This window comes from Notamacropus eugenii, chromosome 3, assembly GCF_028372415.1.
Source record: "Notamacropus eugenii isolate mMacEug1 chromosome 3, mMacEug1.pri_v2, whole genome shotgun sequence".
NCBI lineage: Eukaryota > Metazoa > Chordata > Mammalia > Diprotodontia > Macropodidae > Notamacropus > Notamacropus eugenii.
In genome coordinates this window covers 32,382,911-32,407,760 of record NC_092874.1, presented here as the reverse complement: position 1 = coordinate 32,407,760, position 24,850 = coordinate 32,382,911, and the positions used below count along the sequence as shown (strand labels likewise).

The following is a 24,850-nucleotide window of genomic DNA, read 5'->3' as shown; positions in this document are numbered from 1 at the left end:
CTTACAGCAGTTAAAATATTTCTGCTTCTATGTATAAAGGGTATTTTTTATGAGATACAAGAGCAATCAATTTCACCACTGAGTAAAAAGTAAAAACTGATTCTTTTTCAAAATTAGTCCAAGGTAGCATTTAAGAACTTAGTGGTTTGCTGTTTCACTGACATGATGACAAATCAAAGTGTAGGGCTCGGGATTTTTTGTTTGTTTGTTGCTTGTTTCAGTTTTGTTGCCTATATACGATGGTCATGGATCAAATTTTGGAAATGTTTCAATCACAATGGAGGGATCTATTTTATTTCAGCCACATTTGCTCCTTGGGTTGGAGGTTTGAGGGTGAGACACACTTAGCAGGAAGACTACTTAATAGTCATCAAGGTGAAATTATTTATCCTTTCTCCCTCGGTTTTCCATTTCTTGGTAATCAACTGAGTGCTGCAACATACCTTTGATTCCACCAGATCTGGTAGGATCCTTCCTACGACTTGTGTGTAACAACTTCCAATCTTGCTCCAAATCATTCCAACAGTGGCATACTCCCTATCATTTCATGTTTCTGTTCTGTCTCTTTCTTTGTAAAGTGAGATTTATCCTTCTCTTGCTCTGGAATCAAATACAGAATATTTTTTCTTTGATGCCTTGGCAATGGAAAGTATATCTCATTCTATCTAGATTTTCATAGACTATCAGGATGTCTATAGCTCCCATTTCAGAAGTCTTTAGTGTGTCTTCAACTCCAAAACAGAAATTTCTGGTGTCTTGACTAATTTCATCAAAGTATCAGCCTATTAGTGTCTTCTCGTGAATGAATTTCATTATGAAGAGAACATCAGTAGATGCTGCAATTGCCTGATTGAATCCATCTTCACCACCATAGGCTATATCAACTAATTTTAAAACTTCCGATTGCAATCGCTGATCAAACATGTTAAATTGACTTAGTTTAGTTTTGAAGTCAGCTGATCCAGCTAAATTGGGACCAGCCACATTCACTTTATCTCCAGAAATAAACCACTGCACAGCAATCTCTGCTACCTTCCTTACATAGTTGAGTCATTTTTTTTCTGTTTGTAAAGAAGTAAAAATACAAGGCAGACTGATCTCCCCTGCAGTGTTTCTTGGGAGATCCATAATGAATTTTGTACAGAACTTCTCTTGTGTTTACTTGCAGAATGCCAAAGAGTACACCACTACCATCTACAATAAAGATAAACTTTCTCTCATCATCAGACAATAACATTATAAGAGCCTCTATATAGAATTTCTTGCACAGATACAGTGATGTATTTGACTGGTTTGGAAGGTTCAAAGTCAATGTCCACTTTCTTTTCCTTCTTGTGTTACAGGTGTTCCACAGTAAACAACCAGATCATTTGGGTATACATTGTGATAGAGTTTGAATCTTTGGTGTAAGATTGTAATGCCTCTCAGAATCGAAAGGTGGTTTATACAATTCAAAATTCATCAGCTGACATTGGTCTTTTGGAGGCATGATCAACAATATTCAGTGGCACCATTGCTGGGGCTACGTCCAGACTTTGGATGAACTTCTTGATCTTCCAGAACTCTATATTCCTATTGGCAGTGTTGGGATTGCCAGTCATCTTCTCACCTCCTCCTCTGTAAGGGCCCAGGCCCAGGGCAGTACTCCTTTGACTTAGAACATCACTCCCACTCTCTTGGCATCTGCACGTGTTGCAATCTGGTGAAGATTCCAATTAATGGAATTGTCCCAGGTTACATAGCTACTAAGAATCTGAGTGCGATGTGAACCGAAATTGTATAATAGGATCAAAGATGTAGAACTGGAAGCATTTCTCAAAAGCTTCTAAGTGCAACATTCTTTTGCAAAATTTGTTGTTGGTGTTCCTTTGTTTCCTACCCTCAATGTTGTTCAATTACTTTCAGATGTGTCTAATTGTCTGTGACACCTTTTGGAATTTTCTTGGCAAAGATACTGGAGTGGTTTGCTATATTCTTCTCCAGCTCATTTTACAGATGAGAAACAGTGTTAAGTGACTTGCCCAGGGTCACACAGCTAGGAAGTGTTTGAGGCCAGATTTGAACTCAGGAAGATGAATCTTGCTGACTTTAGACCCAACACTCTATCTGTGGGGCCAACTAGCTTCCCAGTGAAGTTAGCAAGAATTTATTAAGCTAATCACTTATATTATATACTAATCACTCTGCTAAGCACTGAGGCTATAAAGAAAGGCCAAAATAATCCCTACCCACAAGGAACTCACTTTCTAAGAGCAGAGACAGTATGCAAACAACTATATCCATAGGAGATATGCAGGAGGTGACCTCAGGGAAAAGGCACTAGGATAGTGGGAAGGTAGAAAATGCTTCTTGCTAAAAGTATTATTTCAGCTGAGGCTTTAAGAAGACCAGGAAAGGTTGGGGGCAAAAAGAGAATTCCAGGAATGGAGTGGGGTTGAGAGAGCTTCAGAGAGGCAGTCAATGAAAATCCCTACAGATAGAAGATAGAGTCTCTTATGCAAGGAAGAGAGGAGATAGGCCAGTGTCATTGGATCAGAGAGTAAGTAGAAGTGGATATGGTACAAGAAGCCTAAAAAGGGAGGTAAGACTCAAGGTTATGAAGGACTTTAAAAGCCAAACAGGGAAATTTTATTTGGTCACAAAGGTGATAAGGAGTTACTGGAGTTTATGGCATTAAGGGTGATACGGTCAGATCTGTGTGCTAGGAAGATAATATGACAACCGAGTGGAATATTGACTGGGATGCAGAAAGTCAGGTAGGCATTGGAGTCAGGGAGACCGACCAGCAAATTCTCACAATAATTTAGGCAGAAGGTGATAAGGGCCTCTACCAGGGTGGTGACAGTGTTAGAATAAGGAATAGGACCCATATGAGAAATGATGTAGAGGTAAAATCAACAGGACGTGGTAACATCTTGGATAAGACTGCAGGGAAGGAGAACTGGGTAGTCCATGATGACACCTTGTTTATAAAACGATGACTGAGAGGATGATGCTACACTCAATAATAACCCAGAAATTAGAAAGTGGGGAGGATTTGAGGGCAAAGATAATGAGTTCAGTTTTCAAAATGATGAGTTAAATATGTGTATGAGATATACAGTTTGACATATCCATCAAACAGTTGGAAATGAGAGACTGGGTGTAAAAAGATAGGTTAAAGCTGAATAAGAAGATTTGAGAATCATCCATGTAGAGATGATAATTGCTCGATGTGTGATCTGATGAGATCAGTGAGTGAAATAATAAAGAACAAAAGAAGGGGGCTGGCCACCAATAATGGGGGAAATCTGAAGGAAGATCCAGCAAATTAGTCAAAAAGGTAGGAGAAGAACAAGAAGAGAACGGTGCCATGGGAACCTAAAGAAGAAGAGTCAAGGGTAATAGGGAGATTGGCAGGGTAAGAGACTGTAGGGCTTTTTCAATGGCTTCTTGCAGCAGGGAGGGGGCAAAAAAAAAAAACTCAAGAGAAGACAGGACAGATTAGAGTTGGTTCAACAAGAAGACTAGATTGGGAAGAGGAGTATAAATAGTGTAGCATTGATTGTTTGGGAAACAGCTGAGGATGGGTAACATGATCAGACGTGGCATTGAAATGGGAGAGCTGAAATGACAATAGGCTGTGATCAGATAAGGACATTTTAAAACTCATGAATGTGAAAGTATTGCATTTATAGGTAACAGGAAGATCAGGTTATATCCATCTCTGGGTGGAGCTAAACTGGAATGGAGGAGTAGGCCATAGGAAATGAATAAACTGATGAATCTTGTAGGTGAGGGGGTTTGAGGGATTACCAATATGTATGTTAAAGTCTCCTATTTTGAGAGAAGAGTATGGGGTGGAGAGAAAAACTATGGGTCCATTACTAAAGTCATGAAGGAAAGAAGGATGTTATCCTGGAGGCTGGTAGAACAACAGCCAGAATTTAGATTGGATAATAGAAATAGATTGAATGCATTGTAAAGGAGGAGAGGTTACTAGTGATGATGGGGGAAGATAAGCTTGGAAATGGCAATGGGGAGCAAGGGAGTATTCCAATTTCCTCACCTCTAACAGTGAGTCAAGGGGAATGAGTAAAAGTACAACCACTGATGAAAAGCATGATCAGGGAGGATATGTAATCAAATGGGGACCAAATCTCTGTGAGAGATGGATGGAAAAAGTGGGAAAGGGAAAGATTTAAGATGAAAGCAAGGTTGTTACTTACGGACCAAACATTCAAGAGAACACAGTGGAAGGGACTGGTAGTTTTGAGATTATGACATTGGTAGGGATTTTATTGGAGTAGGCATTGAGGTGCTCCATGGGTTCAGAATAACTTGGCCTAAATTTGTTAATCATTGAAAAATGAGTTCAGGTTGCTTATTAATATCCCCAAGGGTTAGGCTTCAGGGTAGCGTCCTCTTAAGGTGCTAGACAGGTCCCCGGGACCATGGTAGAAATATTTGACAGCCAAATGAACAAAATACTGACATGAGGAGAGATTTCAGTAGGGGTACCAAGCAGAAAACTAGTGTAACAGAGTAGTTGTGAGGTAACATGGATGTCCATGAGGGGGTGGTAATCTCAGAGGGGAGAAGGGGTCATGCGAAAGATATAGCAAAGGAGGACTTTTATAAGACTTTGCAAAAAAGTGAATACAGGGGGAGGAGGAAATGAGGAGTTGTGGACGGTATAGGATAGAAAACTAGGTAATTGGAATGATGGTGGTGTCTTTGACAGTAATAGTGAAGTAAGGGAAAAGGAAGAATTTAGGAAGAAGGATTATGATTTCAGTTGTAGACAGGTTGTGCTTAAAATGAATCCAGAACATCCAGTTCAAGATGTGCAATTGGAAGAGATCTGACACTGGAGGAAAGGAGAGATGTTAAGACTGGAAAAATAGGAAGGAAGGAGAAAAGAGAACAAGAATTTATTATGTTCCAGGTACTTTGATGAGCACTTTACACTGGATGTTGTCATACACCTTTTTATAGTTGAGGAAACTGAGGTAGACAAAGGTTAAGTCTACCTGCCCAGGGTCGCATAGCTAGCAAAGATTTGAATCTGGATTTGAATTCATGTCTTCCTGACTTCAGGTCCAGTGCTCCAATCAATGCACTACCTAGTTTCCTCTTCATCTGAGGAAGCATCTGCTAGATGTAATAAATGAGTCATGCGAGCTGATGAAATCATTAGGTTATTTGCACAAAGTCTAACAGGTAACAAGTATAAAAAACAGGACATGAATCCTGGTCCTCTCCAAACCGAGATAGTTATCTTTCCTCTGTACCACACTGTTTGCTTCCTTCTTGGTTATTATACCCAATTGCAACCTGATAGCTTGAAAAGTTTACCGATTATTATTTTTTTCTTTTAAAATATCAGACAAAACCCCAAATAAATTTAATGAATTACCAGGTGTTTCAGAAGAAACATAGTCCTCTATTGAAGACAATGGAGGGTGATGGTATGTCTCCAAATAATTTTATCACCAGACTCAGATTTCGGTTCAACTACTGCAGATAAAGCAACAGATCAATCAATTAATCTAAAGTATTTCTCAAGTGCCTCTTTAGGCACTGTGATAAGCTTAAATGATACAAAGACAAAAGTGGAACAGTCCTTGCCCTCAAGAGGCTTACCATCAACGAGAAAGACAAGAAGTATATAAACAAATATAGAGAGAGTAGAAACAAATATGAGCTATCTTTGGAAAGAGAGGGTGTTTGCAGCTAGAAAGTTAAACGAGAACTCATGGAGAAGATAGAGCTTATGCTGTGTCTTAAAGAAAAGAAGAGATTCTTTGAGGTAGATGGGAGGAAAGAAGGTATTGCAGACCTTGGGTACAGACAGGTACTGAGGCTAAACCTTGAGATGGAGTACCATGTTTTGCCAACACCAAGACTGATCTGGCGTGACTGCCAAATGAGAAAAGGAGGGAGCAATATAGAATGAGGCTGGAAAGGCAGGTGGGATAGGCTTCGAAGGGCTTCAAAAGGGAAATTGACACCAGTCGATCACTTAGTTGAAGAAGTTACCTGAGGCACTCAGAGGTTAAATGACTCACATAGGGTCACAAACTTGTATCAGAAAAAGGACTTAAACCCAGGTCTTTTTCATCTCAAACTCAGCACTCTTTTCACTGCTTACTAGGTTGAGTATTCCTACTCTGAAACTGGTCACAGTAAAGAATTAAATAATTTTGTTGAAGTATTTGTTTTTAAGATGTCCTTATTCTCACAAATTTCCTACCTGTATTCTGTTTATAGGTTATTTTAAATATCACATTAATTTTATTCCTTGCCATGTACTTCCTGTGGTAGCCTCAAGGCAAAATCAGTAAGGTTCTGCCATGACCTTTGTTGAATTTACTATAGTTTTAAGTTCCTGCTTTGAATTTAATAATTGAGTTTAACATTTTATGGCTTTGCTTTAAATAAAAGTAAATTAAGTTTTCATTTTAATTTGTAGACTGTCTTTTCTTTATTTTCTTTTTCCTGTAGTGGGTCAGGGAGTTCCTTACTCTCTCTAGTGTATCTAGTGCTAGATCAAAATGTGTTACAGGTGAGTTTGTGGTTTATGTTATAATCACGTACACAAAGATACAAACGTAGAGATTGTGGATGTATAGGGTACATAATGAAATACATGTCTAACGTACAAAGATGGGGTAATGACTAGAATTTTGATAAGCTTTCAGCCTTTAAGATGGTCTTCTATCCTCAAAGAGAGCCTGAGGAATTACTAACCCAGTATCTAATCTAAAAAGAAGCGAATCAGGTAATCATGGCAGTGTTGGACCACGGACCAGCATTTTGTTGATTCAGTCAATCGTTCAATAATTCAACAAACATTTGTCCTGGATCTTTGTCCAAACATTTGCTAGCCTCAAGGATAGAATATCCTTGGATAAATATCCAAGGATAAAATATCCAAGGATATCCAAGATAAAAGTCAAGATAGCTATAGAACCAGGCAATATATACGTATCTAGTAGACTGATTGGCTCAAATCAGGGTCAACTTTGGTCAAATAATTCTGGAACTGAATTTGGACCTGGACATACACAGTAGGATCCCTAGTTTCCTTTAAACTAGGTTCAAGAAAAACCTTCTATATCAAGCTTTTCCTTATTTTTTCTCAGCTATTTGGACTTCTCCTGAAAAAAATTACCTCACATTTATTTTATATAGTAATATGACCTGAATCTATGGCTTTATTTACTGAGGAAAATCCATGATGAGAAAACTGCATCTACTAGTGTAGGTAGGGAACTGAACAGAGAAGTGATTTGTCCCATGTCACATAGACACTGTGTATTAGAGGTGAGACTTGCACCAGGTCTTCCTGACCCAGAAGCCAGTTCTCTATCCAGTACTCCATACTGCCTCTCATATATTTTGTTTATAAGCATGTATTAGGTTATTGTTGTTTTTAGTCATTTTCAGTTGCGTTCAACTCTTTGTGACCCCATTTGTAGTTTTCTTGGCAGACATACTGGAGTGGTTGGTCATCTCCTTCTTTAGCTTATTTTACAGATGAGAAAACTCAGGCAAACAGGATGGTGTGACTTGCCCAAAGTCACACAGCTACTAAGTGTCTAAGGCTGGATTTGAACTCAGGTCTTCCTGATTTCAGGCCTATCCACTGTACCAAACTGTCCTACATATCATATATGTATATTTATTTTCTTTATGTCTACATATATACCTATAGTATCCCAAAGAAAACATAAACTCCTCAAAGGTAGGAATTGTTTCATATTTCCCTTTCTTAGCTAGAGTGCATGGCAAATAGCAGGTACTTAATACATATGTAATATTCATTAATAATAACCTGTCATTAATACAATTATCAGATGAGTGACCATGAATAAATGAACCATTCAAACCCAGCCAGTAGACTATCTCTTCCTCTTTCACCTTTAAATATTCCCAATATTCATTTCAATTTTTTCTTTCTTCTCTTTAACTTACTACCTTAGCACTATTACCACAAACTCCTAAATGTCTGCCTATTAGACTGATTCCTCATAACATGTATGTTATTTCTCCCATCAAGGTTGTACTTTTCTATGTGAAACATGCAAGTGGACAGGTGTTTTTTCCTAATTCGAAAGTTCATGAGCTCCAACCAGCATTTCTAGTCCAAAGATTATTAGTTTTATCAGTTTGCTTGCTTTTAGAAATGGTTATTTAATAAAATATAGTAAATATACATGAACATTATATATTATGCTATTTATTTTATATTATTATTCTAAATATTATTATATATTATTGTCATATATTATTTATTTTTTTATTTACATATAAATATATGTAAATAAATACATAAAAATAAAATTGTAAAATTGCATATAGTAAGAAATGATATATATGCGCATGTATGTATACACACATGTATATATGTATATATATAATATACATATTTATCTATCATCCATTTATCTATATGAAAAGAGAGGTGATTTTTTATTCACACTGAACCCACAATAATTTATACCATTATTTGCTTAGCCTGCCTATTGCAATATCCTTCTAACTGATCTCATCACTTCTGTTTTCTCTTTAGGATCTCTTATTTAAAATCTTGTGATCCCTTCCAATCCTTTCCGTGCACTGATACCAATATGATCTTCCTATTGCAGAATTCGCTTCATATCACTTCTCTGATCAAAAGTCCTAGGCCAACCAAATAGCATCCAAACTTCATAGTCTATCAATCATTTAAAGGTATCTACAACCTGACACCATCATAACTGACCAACTTTCTTTTAAACTGACTGGAGGCTTCCAGGAGTCTACTTAGGGGTCCTTTTATTGTACACCCCTGTTAGGTGTCACATAGGTTTCTAGGCAGTTTGAGACAAAGGAATTTACCTGGGCAGGTTTCATTATCTGGCTCCCAGGCTTCGCATAGATTTCAATAGACTGGAAGGAGACAAAATTCAGACTTATTCCTGGAGCTTCTTCCAAATATTCCATGCTTCTGTCAAATTAACCCACTCATCCTTCTCTACTTCCAGTGCTTTCTTGTTTCAGTGCTTTTACTCATGCTGTTTTCTACATCTGCAATACCTTCTCTCTAATCTGTGTCCATTGAAATCCTTTCCACTCTTCAAGGCACAAAGCAAATGTCCTTCTCCAAGAAAGACCTCCCTTACTTCTCAAGATGAAGACACTTCCCTACTCCTTTGAACTCTCACAGCAGTTCATTGTAGCTCTCTTGTTTATCATGTACTCTCATTTTTTTCATAAATGTCTTACCTCCTCTATTAGATTATAAGTTCCTTGACACAGTTTCCTATTCAATTCTCATCTCCCCTCAAGGCAACTGTGATACTCTGGATGGAAGAACATAGGATCTGGACTCAGAAGAATTGGGATTCAATCCTTGTCCCAGTGTTTATCACCTATGTGACTTTGAAAAAAAGTCATTTTACATACTTGGGTCACAGTTTCCCATATCACTAAAATGAGGGTAGTAGCATTTGCCTTACCTCATAGGATTGCTGTGAAAATCCTGAGAAATAACATAAATATATAAATCCTTTTTTTGTGAAATTTCAAGTGCTTCAGAAATGTTAGGTTTGGTTGGGCATGGTTTCTACTTAATAAATGTTTAAAGCATGATTCCTACTTAGACCACCATGGACAAGACAATTTACCTCCCTTGATCTATTTTTGTTTTTAAATATGTCTATAAAATGAGTGGGTTGGAGTAAGTGGCCTAGGAGTTTACTTCAAGACCTAGTTCCACAATTATTATAATGTCCCACCCTAAAGGTGATTCTTACAAATTGAGTGATGTCTCAAGGACTCTGGACTAAGTAAATGGTAAATAGTCAAGATATCCTAAGTAAGTCAGAATATCAATTAATAAGATCCAGATCATACCTGGAAATATTTAGGGCCAGGACAGAACCCAGAGAGTTCTAGGATAGGGTCTTCAGGTAAGGCTACCTGTCTTGAACTTTTGGGGAAAAAATCTGAGGCTGAAGAGATACCCTACTTGTCCATAGATGGGCATGCTGTCATTGTCATATATTTTCTTAATTGGCCTTTGAAACAAGGAGTCATTAGCAATATATGTCCTTAAGCACCCATAGGCTACAAGTCAAAACGTGTATGGGCATGACAAGCATAAGTGGATACCAGGGCATAAAGGATTTATTAATCTAGGGAAGATTGTAAACCCTCCAAAATAAGGGAGTTTTCTTGACAAGATAACACTCTGGCAAGCTACAAGCCCATGCAACAGCAAATACTCCTCTTATTCTGTTTCTACGTGTTAACCAGATGGTACCCAAAGATTGCAGCTCTGGGAAATGTGCTACTCATCCATCTGTCACTTTCTGGGCTCTAAAGGGGACACGTATCATCCCTAAGCTGTGATCTCCACATAGAAACAGATCAACCAGAAGAAAAGAATGTGAATGATCAGGTGGAATGTTAATAAAAAGAAAGCGGTCCTTTGGGACCTTGCCCTTTGTGTACCTCTAGAATGGCAAGTCATATGACTTGGCATGTCACATGCGACTTATCCTAAGGACTCTGAGAAAAGAGGTGAAAACCACATGAAGATTGTCTGAGAAGAAGGCAAGCTTTCAGTCACTGGACAGCATCTGAAATATAAAATGCTCCTTTTCTCATAATGAAAAATTAACTGTATTGAATATTTTTCTACTTTAAAAAGTATAATAGAAAGGGAAAAATATATTTGGAGTCAGAGGACAGGTTACTTCACTTGTCTGGGACTCTGTTTCCTTCCCCTATAAAATCAAGGGATAGACCTAGAATATCCATAGCAAGTGAAATAAACAGACACAGAAGAATAATATACACAATGATTACAACAACGAAAATGAAAAGATAGTCAAAAGGACATAAAGTCTGAATAACTGGGACAACAAACAGACAGTGCTCCCATAAAAGTCAATAGTCAATAAGCATTTACTTAGTGTCTACTAGGTGAAAGGAGCTGTGCTAATCTCTGGGGATATGAATAATAGAAAAAGAAAACAGAAAAAATAAAAAAAAATAGAAAAGACTGTTTCTTCCCTCTAGGAGCTTATAATTGAATGATGAAAACAATATCAAAAGAAAGTTGAGAAGTAAGCAGGGGGTGAGAAAGGTAACTGGTACAGAAGTGATAGTGCGTGGTGGCAGGGCGAGATGGAAGAGACATCAAAGAAGTCCACAATGAACTCAGCCAGATGAGAAATGACATATGTGAAGACAGGTCTCTCTAGCATCCCCTCCTAAAATGGTGCTTTAGGAGTTCATTGCTTCACCCTCCAATCATAGGGGCAGAAGGTATTGATGGGGTGAATAAGTGAAGGCTGATTGGAACTTGCAAGATGATGAGTTTTCTCAATGATGAATTTACTGAGTCTAGGTGGAGAATTCAAATAAATTTAAAATTAGTGCTACCAGAAAAGCCAAAGAAACCCAAAATGAATGCCCAAGATAGATGAGAATATTTAAATAGATGCTGAAACATACCTCCCTTCTCTATCTAAAGAGGAAGGATCCTATGTACATAGAATTTAGTATACACAAACATTCATGATCACTTTAACAGGTATTTTTTTCTTCCTTTCAAGAGATGTCTCAATTAATGGAGAAGGAAGAAGAGGAGGGGCATTTCCAGAAATGACTTGTACGTAAACAGGAAAGGAATCAATAAAACTTTTCCTTTCTTTTTCTTTTCTTTTCATTCTTTCCTCCTCTTCCTTCTTGCTGCTCTTCCTCTTCTTCTTTTCTTCCTCTTCTTCCTCCCCCTTTCTTGATTTGGACTGGATGATTTTGAGTCTTTTTCATTTCTAAATTCTCTTCAAAACATTTTCTATTTTTTCTTTTTTTCAAAATATTTCCTCATTTATTTACGATCCCAGAATCAAAAAGGTATAGTAAATGCTATCTTGTCCGAGTCCCTCTTTTTCACATCAAGAAACCAAGACCCACAAAAGTTAAGTGACACAAGGTCACATAAGTAATAAGTAGAATGGCTGGGATTTAAACTTAGGTCCTTTAATTTCAGGTCCAGTGCGCATGAATTTGAACATTTCTACAGATTCCTCCCTTAAACTTTATCACCACTACCAACAACAGAAAACACAAACAACACTATCCTATTAAATAGAATTATAAAAAACATTTCCACTTATATCTTTATGTTATAAGGAAATTTATGTTGTAAGGAAATTTGAACTGATCATACCATGAAATTGCTTAAACCCCTTGAGTCCTCTTTACACGATTAAGTTTGAAATATCTTGATCATTGACAATCAATAGCTGTATTGCCTCAGTCAGATAAGGTGGGAAATCAATAGTTTTATTAATAATTTAGGCATATACTAAATAGTAATTTGTAATTAACAGCATCAACTTAGAGCATCTGTATTTTTTGTTATTCTTGGTTCATGTGCATATGTGCATGATTTCTGCTGGAATGGACACTGAGAGCTGTGATGGAAGAAGAAATGTTTTGACATTTACCACTCAGAGCCACCAAAGGCTTCCATTTTCCTTTTGCTACTTTACCCACAACTTCAGGCAAACAGGTGATGGCCACCCTGCTGCATACCTCTCCCTTCTGTGTTTAGTCACATTCTATTTCTTGCATGTCATTGCCAGAAAATGCTTCATCAGCATTAAAAATGTAACTCTATAAAACCACCTATGATATATTCTCTAGTTGTACTGCCAGTGACTCCTCCTGTTAGATGACTACTATTATTGCACACTTGTTTATACTGAAGTCCATGTGAGAACCTCCACCGAACGTTCTTAGCTGCAGTGGTGAGCAGTCTATAGCAATAGTAGATTGGGAAGAACAAAGTAGGCCCTTCTCTGTCCTTCTAGAGATTATCAATGGACAGAAATTCTTAGCCTCAGCAGTTGATTTCTTTCTCTTTAAAAAATTTTTTTTTCTTTATAATTTTTTTCACTGACTTAAATGGAAAAAGTCATATGGATTCCTCTCATTTAAATTATCTGTAATCGATATATTCTTTTTCAATTTGAGAAAGCTTTCACGTGCTGTGATTACGGAATACTGCCTCTCCTTCTATGGTTTTCCATAAATGCAAAGATCATAGTAATTTACATTTATAAAATATTTTCCCCAAATTCTCAATGCCATCGAAAGTGTTATTATCCCTTCTTTACAGATAACGAAACTGAGACTTTGAGAAGTTATGCAACTTGCCTCTCATCACACAGCTATTAAGTGCTGGATGTAGAATTTTAACAGAAGCCTCCTGTCAGTTCTAATATGTCACTACACCATAGCTATGTGACCTTGCTGAGATGTTTAATCCTTCAGAGTGTTTTGTCATTTTTAAGGGGGAGATAATACTTGCAATAGTGATCTAATACAAACGTGGCATAGCTCCTTTCAGCTCTTGTATTATATGATTTCCACACTATTCTCAGGAAATCTGGGAAGAACATAGAAAAAAAGACTATTGCCTTGTTGAAAACAAATATTCAAAATGCCAGCAAACCTTATTAAGTTTCCTGAAGGAAGAGCTGCCTAGCAGACTTCCCCACAGGTGGCGAGATAAGAAGTGTGAAATAAGACCATTCCAGAAGACTGCAGTGAGCAACAGATTGGGGCAGGCCCATCTGGGGTAGGTTGTTAATTTCCATGTGCAATTGGGCAACTTATAAGAAAATAAAATTCTTGCAACACCTACCTCCATGAGATGATTCAGATTAGTGGTGATGCCCGGAGTTTGACACCAGTGAGATGGGAGCCATGCCATATCAAGCCAAGTGAGGGGTGAAGGATGAGGCAATAAACCTTCCTCCACTTAATTTTCCAGCATGATATCAATACCGATAAATTTCTATGAGCAATGGAGGAAATTCCTGTGACCCAATGATTCATTTTTCCACACCATTGAGGAGGGGTAACATTTTAAGCATTAGAATAGAAGATTGGAAAAGGGTCATTTCCTACACAGTCCATGCTGATGACACCTGAATCGGAAATTTAAAGTGGGAAGGAATCCTGATTTAGGTTTTAAAATATACCAGAAAAAAGAGCTTAGCTATGCTGCCCGTTTGTTCATCCCTAGTTACTGAAAAGCAAGTTGGGAGAGATAATTTCCTGCAAACAGAGTGACCATGGCATGCGCAGGCCATGATCACATTGGCTTCCAAACTGATTAGATTTCCCTCGGTTTTGTGAGCAATTTTTTTATGATGTAAACATCATCATGGAGAAAGGAGCAAAGAATATATTCTCTACTCTCACCAACACAAATTGTGCTGTAACTTTTACGTGTCATGAACAGAGTTTACTTAGAAGGATGACAAAGAGATAAGGAAGGTTTCTGTTGCTTTGCTGAGGTCATGGCTATTAAATTTCATCACCAAGTAAGTTGGTAATGATGCATACCATATCAGCCATTTCATTGTGAACTCTTTGTACAGTTTCTTTAATTTTTTATGAATATCAATATTTTGTTATACAACAGAGTTATATATTCTATAATATATAAACTTTATATATATGTATATTATATATAATATACATATATATATATATATATATATAATTCTCTATTGGGAAGAGTCATGTGACAATACAAATAGAAAATTAACAACCCCGTCCCAGGTCTGAAGGGATTCATCCTGGATTCCTTACTATCTTTCACTACCCAAATCCAATCTCTTGGCAAGGTCTGTCAATTTTACCTTTGCAACATCTCTTAAATACCCCCTTCTCCCCTTGGACGCTGTCACCTCACTATCGCAGGCCCTCAGTGCTTTACTTCTAGATTGCTGCAATGTTCCGTTAGTTGGTCTGCCTGCCTCAAGTCTCTCCCTCTATCAAACAATCTTTCATTCAACCACCAAAGTGATTGTCCTAATGCACAGCTGTGAAACTTCTGTGGTTCCTTATTGTTTCGAGCATTAAATACAAAATGCTGTTTGACATGCAAAGCCCTGAATAACCTAGCGACCCAGCCCCCTCCACGCACACCCTCCTTGTCTTGTTACACCTTATTTCTTGGCACATACTCTTCTGTCCTATGAAGATGATCTCCTATTTCTCACCTCTGGGCATTTTCTGTCCACAAAGCCTGGAATGCTCTCCATCCTCTGACCACTGACCTTCTGGCTTCCTTTAAGACAAAACTCTTCCTAATCCTAGTGCTTTCCCTCCAGGCATTATCATTTTTCCTGTACATAGCTTGTTTTGTATATGTTTGCATGCTGCCTACTTCATTAGATTGTAATCTCCTTGAGGACAGGAGATATATTTTGCCTGTTTTGTATCCCTAGCACTTAGCACAGTTCCTTGGCACACAATAGGCACTTAACAAGTACATGTCATTTGATGGATTCAAAGAAGCATTGTCTATTTTACAAAGTACTTTGCAATTTAACTGAATATGGCTCATTCATCTGGGCTTCTCCTCAGCCATTTTGAATTTTAAGCAAGGAATATTATGGAAACTGAGAGGAGAATCATTGAATATTAATCCACACTTAGCTCTAGTGAGGTTTGATTGTATAGAATCCTTGAAAGGAATTTTAAGAATACAGATTAATAATCAGAAACGTACTAGGTTTTAGAAATGATCTAATATCTACTTAGATGATAGATTAGGTCAGGGGTTTCTTTTCCAAACTAGGGCAAAATAATATGCTAAACCTCATCATAGAGCATTCTTCTAGATTTTATTGTCTACCTGGATAGGTAGAAGGGTTAACAGTCCTTGGATATGAACTAAGACAGTTTTAGGCCTCCCTTCATAAAGAAAGGTTTACTAACTACTAAACCCCAATAAATAGATTGTAACAGAAAGTGGTTGATAGACCTGAGGATACTGGAGCTAAATAGAGGGTAGGAAAGAGCTCAACGAATTCAAACTATCTCTACATTCATCACAAATATGCTCCAAAGAGGAGAGCAAGAAAAGAGACAGGCCCAGAGAGTATCAGGAGCTCTGAAACTTTGCCAGTGTGAGTTCACTCTGTCATGTGCATTCCTCATATCCATGTCTGCTTGCCATTACTGTAGAGTCCAAGGTCTACTGTCCTCCCTCTAGGGATGCTCCATGGTTGTACATGTTCACTGCTGCTGTGCTCTTCCCAATTGATAGTGTTTCTTAGCATATGACAATATATGGAGGAGGATCTTTCTTGTCAACTAAGAAACCAAATAGAAAAGTTATATTAGTTCAAAGGAAAAGAATAATTAACTGAATAATTTGAACTTTGAAATAATATGGTTTTTTTTGCTGGTTTTCTTGACTTAAATTGTAATTTATTTATGAATTATTTGGTTTTGTTTTCTTTGAACTAATGGGTCTTTTCTGGTTGGCTTAATAAAGACAACTCAGTGTTGATGGTAATGAGGATGAGTGGAGTTGGTGTTGGCTAGGTTGTGATCAGTAATTTTGGATGGTTACTAACCTAAATCTACAACGTACCTTATAACTGTAGTAGTTGTCAGGGGGCCCTCCTGCAGAGTGTGTGATTGTTTGTGTTTGTGTGTGTGTGTGTGTGTGTGTGTGTGTATGAGAGAGAGAGACTTCAGAAGCCTTATGAAATATTTTATGCTAGGGATTCCTAACCCCTTTTATATCATGAAACATCTGAGAATCCAGGAAAATATATGGACTTAAATCTGTCTCAGAATCATGTTGTTTTTTTTTTAAATAAATAAAATATATAGGACTACAGGGAAAAGGAAAACCCCAAATTTGGGGCCTGGTAATCTATCTAATCCAATAAACATTTCAAGTACCTTTTACACGCAAGGCACCAAGGACAAAAGAAGCAATCCACTATTTCAAGAAGCTTACATCCTACTGGGAGGGAATAAAACTTGTTAATGGTGTTTGTCATTTGATGAAATTAGTATTTTATTTGTTCTTGCTACCAAAATCAGAAAATCAGAGGTATAAGCAAATGGATAATTTCGATGGAAAAATTTTGATTCCCAACATGTGTATATTTATTACCAAAGTAAATTGTAATGGCTTGCCTGAGTTCAGTGAAAATAAAGGTTCCATTTCCCAAACTGGAGACATTAGGAGAAGGTTTCATATTGACATCTTATGAAGCTAATTGGTACACAGGACAGAATGTTGAACTTGGAATGAGGAATATTTTATTTCAACTCCTATTCCTCTCTCTGATAGATGCTGAATAATTTACTTAATCACTTTCAGACTCACTTTCCTCATCTGTCAAATGGGGATTACTGTAGCATTTATCTCACAGGGTTTTTAGGGCAGCTAGTTGGCATGGCGAATAGAGCACTGAACCTGGGTCAGGAAGATCTGAATTCAAATCTAACCTCAGATATTTACTAGCTTTGTAACCCTGGGCAAGTCACTTAACCCTGTTTGCCTCAAGTTTCCCCTTCCATAAAATGAGCTGTTTGAAGGAAATGGCAAATCACTCCAGTATCTTTGTCAAGAAAAAAATGAATAACAATAAAGTTTTTATGATCAAGTGAGATAGGACATGAAAAATTCTTTGCAAAATATAAACTACGAACATTTATAAATGATCAGTATTGTTATTTAGAACACGTTTGCTAGTATATAATTTAATATGAAAAAAATAAACTCATTGCATGAGGGTGCATGAAGATTATGAAGTTATTTGGTGTTCCAGCGTTTTTTTTTAATTCTTACACTAACACGTACACACACACACACACACACACACACTGCTTCTACAAGTAGACTTCCTTGGCAGTATTTATCATTTTTACCCCTTTTTTCTTATTTACTATTGCTGTTGCATGTAGTACCTAAGTCAGCTTTATCTCCTTTAAAAAAAAATTCAGGTAAAAGACTACATTTAAGAAACTTCTTGCTGGGAGTGATCTTGAGAAATTAATCAATGCCTTTATCTCCTGGCCCAGACTTAGCCACTCATTAGCTTCAAGGTTATTTCCAAAGTTTGCACAAGAACCCAATATACTTGAGAGAAGACTGCCAGTTCCTTGTTATCGTGCCAAAACACTTTGAATTTCAAGTTTCTTCATTAGCTAATGGAAAATTTCTGGATGCATTTGCTATTATTTTGCTCATAGTAAGAAGATTACAGGTTGAGAGTGGAGATAGATATTATTTGGTTACCTATTCTGTCTCATGTTATAGATGAGGAAACTGTGTCCCAGACAAAGAGAGGACATCTGCCCAAGGTCAGATAGCTGGTAACTCTGAGTCAGAATCGGATCCCAGATCCTTTGATCCTTAGAACAACATTTTTTCTCTCTGCTATACTTCCATACATTATATTAAACCATCTTCCTTTCAACATGTGTTCATGATAATTGCATTCTAAAACAGAGGACTATGGGAATCTAGGGTAGGAGAATGAAAACGAATTATGTGATCATCTGGGTTGGGTCCCTCAGCCTGCTCAGCAACCTTCAATGATACTTGAGATTCTCATTCAAGAATGGACTTGCCTAGAGTTACACAATCTTTGGTGGGCTTAATCCTCCCATCTCTCCCTTCTCTTTAGCAGGTCTAAGAGTTTGTGGAAAAAGTGTCACATAAAACCAAAGTTTTAATTTTGTATTTGGTAAGAAAATAGAAAGAAAGAGGGAGAGACAAATGATATGCAATGACCAAAAAAGTATGGTACCTTTTCTTTTTGCTCCTTTCAAGAGTCATTTTTTTGTTTGTTTTTAACAAACACCATTATTCTGAGGTGGACAGAGCAGGTGCTACATTCCTAAGATTGATGCTGAGGTCTCCCTCTGCCCACTTACACAGAGTTAATTAGTGAACTGACATGCTTGAATTGCCAATACAAGGAGAAAGAAAAATTGCTCTAAGAGAGACAACTATTGGTAATCAAAAAACAAACAATAGGAAAATTTACTAAACTTTGTGAAAGCAAAGATCAAGTTTATGTAGTCTCCAATCCCTTCTCCCTACTTGACAAGGTATAGTAGATAATTGTCTGGGGTTGGGGGGGAGGGTGGGCATCTGTAACTAAACCACAATGTCCCTTAAGAAGAAGCCCCTTTAAAAGCAATAGATTTCATAGCAGCAGCTATTATTCCTTCCAAGGGTAGATGTTCCCCGAAAGCCCTGTCCAGTTAGTGCATGCATAGTACTTAGTATTTATAGTCTGGGTTTTATTGTTCATCATTCATTCTTGAAGAGGGTCAGTGACATCAGGAGGGTAATGTCTTGACTTACAAGTGAAGAGAATTTTAGGGAGGCAGAGCTGTGCAAAGTCATCAGCCCCACTCACTCCTCCAGAGTCATCTGGGTCCAGAGGCAAGACGGAGATCAGGACAATTGGCAATGGTCCTGGATACAGTGGAAGAATATTAACATGGTCCAACTCTCAGGATTCCCTGAGGAGAGCTCACCTACCAGGAGAGAGCCTCAGTTGTCTCCAAACTAAGACACACCCAGACTTTTGGTAAAGTCATTCATGGTCCCACCAGTTATTATACTTCCTTCTTCTATGATCAATAGAAAACTGCTTCCCATCTTGTTCAAGTCTTACTGCTACTCAGTGCCTTGCAGAGACCCAATACTTAATTCATCCATTCCAATAAAAGAATGCACCATCATTTAGGCTTGTATTCTATGATCATTCTTATTCAATTGACAAGCATTGACTACTTGGTTTTATTAATGTGGCAGACACTATACAAGTACTAGTGACACTTTTTTTTAAAATTAAAATATTTTCCTGCCCTCAAGGAGTTTATATTCTACTTTTAAGCAGAATTAGGCACAGGCACAGAGCTCAGTAAATATAAAATGTATCTAATTAGATTTAAAATGAGTAAGGTAGATGGTCATATTTAAAATTGCTTTCTATTGACTCTGTTTATACTGGATACATATTAGGCTCTGCTTATGTTTAATCATAAAATATATGAAATCATGGTCTTCTTTTTCTTTTCTCATTGATTAATCTCATCTGATACTTGACTAGTAATATGAATCAGAGATTCACTAATTACTAGCTTGTAAGAAAGCTATATATTTTATCCTTTTGCCTGTTTTGGCATTTCCTGCCAGAAAGAACCTTTCATCTCTCCTTTTCCTTTTTCTCTGCCAGCTCGTATCTTCTGAGTCAATACATCATGCCTTCCCTCCCTCACTTTTCCTCCCTGAGTAACCCAGGTCAGTGCAATCTGGAAGCTCAGATAAATCAATCTGGGTTCCCCTATCCTTCCTCTTTTGTGCTCAGCTAAGACTTAGCTCAACCTTCTTCTACTGGAAGTTCCCGTATTAAGTTGCTATTATCCTCCCCCTCAACACACACACACACACACACACACACACACACACACACACGTATTGGCCCCATGGCAGATTCCAACAGGGCTGACCTAACCTATTTTCCTCCCTCCACCAGAGCCAATGATAAGCAGCTGGTTGCTGTCTTAACCCTGTGTCAGCCCTAGCAAGGGCAAACTAAATGTTTTGTGGAAACAGCAGCTATTGTTACAAAAAAGAAAACAAACAAATCAATATGGGGTTATGCTTTATGTGGAGAAAACATTTTTTAAGAACTTTCTTCTCATAATGTGCATGGAGGGAGAGATTCAAGTTTTCTGGTCCAGAATCTTCCATTTATCAGGTACTTGCTACGTTTAGAGACAGGCTTTTGGACCTTGAAAATTATGACATTTATTGTACTGGCTGGGGCCCTTGAATTTTTTTTTCAGCATTTGGATGACTGTATTTCAATACAACTATTTTTCTTTGTATAGTGTCTTATTTCAGTATGTGTGTGTGTGGGGGGGGGGTGTATTCCCCTCTAAGGTATATAAAAACTTTGTTTACCAGACTGCTGAAATCATCATCATCACACACACACACACACACACACACACACACACACACACACGCACACACGCACACACACACATACATACATGCATACACACAGGTTATAAGAAATCCTCATCTAGATCAAAGAAAAAGAATCATGAAATCACAGGCATTTGGAGCTGAAAGTGAGAATACAGCTAATTTTGTAAGCCCTCCTCATTTAATAGAAGAGAAAATTGAGGCACAGGGAAAGGAAGTGGCTTTAAAATATTTATATTTTGTACAATAATAGTCCCTTGAGATAGAGAAAATCATGTAATGGCAAACTGGAAAAGATGATAAAAAATGGAAATGGTCACTGCTGAAAGATAAGGAAAGACAGATACCTTGGAATACTATGGGTAGAACTGGGAATTGGTTTGACCATTCTGGAACACGGTGTAGTATGACGAAAACTTACTAAACTGCTTGAACCCTTTGAAGCAGAGATTCTACTGCCAGTTGTATAGGGAGTCTGGGGAAATGAGAGAGAGACAGAGACAGAGAGACAGAGACAGAGAGACAGAGACAGAGAGACAGAGATAGACGGAGACAGATACAGATACAGAGACAGAGAGAGACAGAGAGAGAGACAGAGATAGACAGAGACAGATACAGAGACAGAGACAGAGATAGAGAGACAGAGAGAGAGACAGAGACAGAGAGAGACAGAGATAGAGAGATAGAGACAGAGAGACAGAGAGACAGAGATAGACAGAGACAGACACAGAGACAGAGAGACAGAGATAGACAGAGACAGAGAAACAGTGAGAGACAGAGATAGAGAGAGAGAGAGACAGAGATAGACAGAGACAGAGACAAAGACACAGAGGCAGATACACACACTAAAGATCAAAATACTCCCAACAGCATTTGTGGAAGGAAGGAAAGGAGGAAAGGAAAAGAGGAAGAGTAAGGGAAGAAGCAAGGAAAAAAAGAGAGGGAGAAAGAAAGAGAGGAAAGAAGGGGGGAAAGGGGAATACAGAAATACTTATTAACAAAGAAATGCCTAAACAACTTATGGTATCTGAAATAATGGAATATTTGTGTGTGCAAGAAACAATTAATACAAGTACTTCCAAGGAATGCAGAAAGATTTGTACGGGATATTACAGAGTCCGAAAGGTTAGTCATGAAACCAATAAAGACAAGGATTCAGTAATATAAAAAGAACGTTAAAACAAAATCCAATGTAACTGTATCTCAGAGAAAAAGATGATGAACTTCATCTCTCTCTTTTCCTTTGAGAGATGGAGACTATAGATGAAAACCACCACATACATGAGCAGTCTTAGAGGCTGTTGAGGGATTCTTCTGAATTCTTTTTCTTTGCTTTGCCGGAATCAGGGGAGGTATGGGACTATTGATCCAGAAATGCTATGATAAAAATTAAAAGGCATAAAAACAATAGTTTTTAAAATGGAAAGGAGATCAAAGGATGCTAGGATAAATCAAGAGGGGGAAAAGGAGAAGAGGGCCTTTGCAGGAGATGAGGATTATTTTAAACTGAGAGGCCCATTAGCCTTGACACCTGTGAATTCAGGTTGAAGCTTCTTTACTGTCATAACATATTTGATTTTGCTTCTTTTCCATTCATGTCTTCGTTTTTTCTTTCAAACTATGTTGCACATCATAGGCCATCCTGCTACTATGAGAAAAATAAAATTAGTTCCAGATTTCAAAGGATCTGGATTCAAATCCTAGTTCCTGTCACCTAATATCTGTGTGACTTTGATTGAGTAATTTTAGCCTCTGTGGGACTCAGTTTATCCATCTGTTAAATAAGGTGTTGTTACACAGTGACCTCTAAAGTCCCTTCTAAGTCTGCACTCTGAGCCCATGAACCTGATCACTTCCTGCATGCCTTAATTCAAATCCACTCATTAACCTAAGAACTATCTGCCAGCCTATAAAAGTCAGTGTGAAACCTCAGAGGAAGCAGTTTCTTGTCCAATCACAGCTCAACCCCACCAAATTCCTTACCTTAGAATAGTGACATGATTGTAGAGAACCCCTCCTAGGATGACTCCTGAGAAAATGTCTGTGACATTTCGCTGAGCTAGCAATTAAAGTACCTGACTGAAGACCAACTTTTCATTCCATATTTTCAGCCAAAAACAATTGACTAGCTGACAGCACTAAAAAATTGCAGAATGACTATCTTGTTGGTGATTAAATCCTGAGATCCACTTAACGCCAATGATATGTGAAGACAGGACAACTAAAGGAAGGGAATTAAAAAGACAAGGACAAACTGGTCTTGTTTCAAAGAAATAGGCTCATTTAAATTAGCTTGGAGAATCAGATTAAACCATGATGCAGACAAGTTGAAAAAGCCATACTGAGACCTAAAGACAAAAGATCTCTTTGCCACCACTTTCTTATATAATAACATCTAGTCACACCTGGGATTCATCTTTCCGAGCAGGAGCACCTCCTTCCGTGGCAACAGAATATCTTCATCCTGTGGCCAGTTGTATTAATTTGATTTGTGTTTTTTACCAGCACCTGATGCTTCTCCCCAATATCTATCCCTCTGAAATTATATACATATATATATATGCATATATGTGTACATTCATACACACACAGATACAGGCATTTTTCAGCATACATGGTGTTGGTCAGGGATTTTTTCTTTCCTTTTTTTTGTCTTTGTATCTTAGAATTTGGTAAAGAACTGGTACAGAGAAAGAACTATGCCACTTTATTCAAATGCTTATTGAATGAATCTATTACTATAAAATTATATGTTTTCATTTGGATTAGTTTACTAGTTAACAAAAAAAATACACTAAAAGACAGAATAATTGACTCATTTTGGGCATTTGTAAAAAATAACCCATATATGAACCTTATAGAGTGAACAAAGAAAAACAGACAAAAAAATAGAGACACATACAGTGCTTGCAATACACCCTTTAGAACAATCCTGAGGATAGCATTGCAGAACTTATGAGCCAGGTAAGACAATATGAGTCTTTAACACTGCATTGATCCAAAGGAATTTCTTTGAGGGAAAACTACTTAATCTTGTCTTTGTATTCTCAATGCCTAACCTAGTACCTGCTCTACAATGTGGATCAAATGCTGCATAGACTGACTAAACTACATTTACAAACCCATGAGAATCAGCAATGTAAATCCAGAATTAAAATTTTGCAGAAAATGCAACTGAGTGACTGAGAAATAAAGTGAATTTTCTAAGGTTATAGAAGTAGGAGGCATCAGAGCTTGGGTTGAGAACTGATGTCTGAAGTAGACTTTAGAAATCAGGTAGTTGAATTCCTTTATTTTACAGTTGAGGGAAAATAACTGGAAAAGGAAGAGGGGAAGGGAGAGGGCTGTCTCATCTGTCTTTGCGAAGTGTCATTTGGGGGGTTCATTTGGATGGATGCCTATCTAGTGTGTGTGTGTGTGTGTGTGTGTGTGTGTGTGTGTGTGTGTAGAATGAGAGCTAATTATCTCATCAAATGAGATATTTGCACAGTGTTTAGCACAGTGCTTGTTACAGAGTAATCATTTAATTCTTTGTTCCTTCCCTTCAACTCGTTGGATCATATAGAGCTAAAAGGGCCCTTACTCCAACCCCAATAATTTATGCAAGAGGAAAGAGAGGCCAAGAAAGGCTAAGCATGGTTCCTGGGAAAAAGCTCTGGATTTTGTATCAGGGGAACGACCTCCAAGTTTCAACTCTTGTCATGTAATACCTGTGCAAACTTGAACCGCTTGCTTCCCCTCTCTGGGCCTCAGTTTCCTCATATTTAAAATGAGAGGGGTGCACCATATAATCTCTAAGGTCACTTTCTGGTCTAATTCTATTCTCTTATGATTATAAGGTGTTGCCCAAAATCTTACATATAATAAATAACAGAACCAGGATACTAAGCTGCCTTCTTTCCACCAGACAAAAATGTCACAACATGCATCCCAGTCTTTCTTGGTCACCATCTTTGTATAACTTACTGAAATTAAAATATACCCAGGCCCACTGCAGGGGTTGTACTAAATGTTTCTCCATTTCCAGGC

At 37.6% G+C, this 24,850-nt stretch overlaps 1 pseudogene; it reads right to left on the bottom strand.

Annotated features, from left to right (window-relative positions):
- Positions 1-360: 360 nt before the first annotated feature.
- LOC140532583 (eukaryotic peptide chain release factor subunit 1 pseudogene) lies at positions 361-3,456 on the bottom strand (annotated as a pseudogene).
- Positions 3,457-24,850: the final 21,394 nt, after the last annotated feature.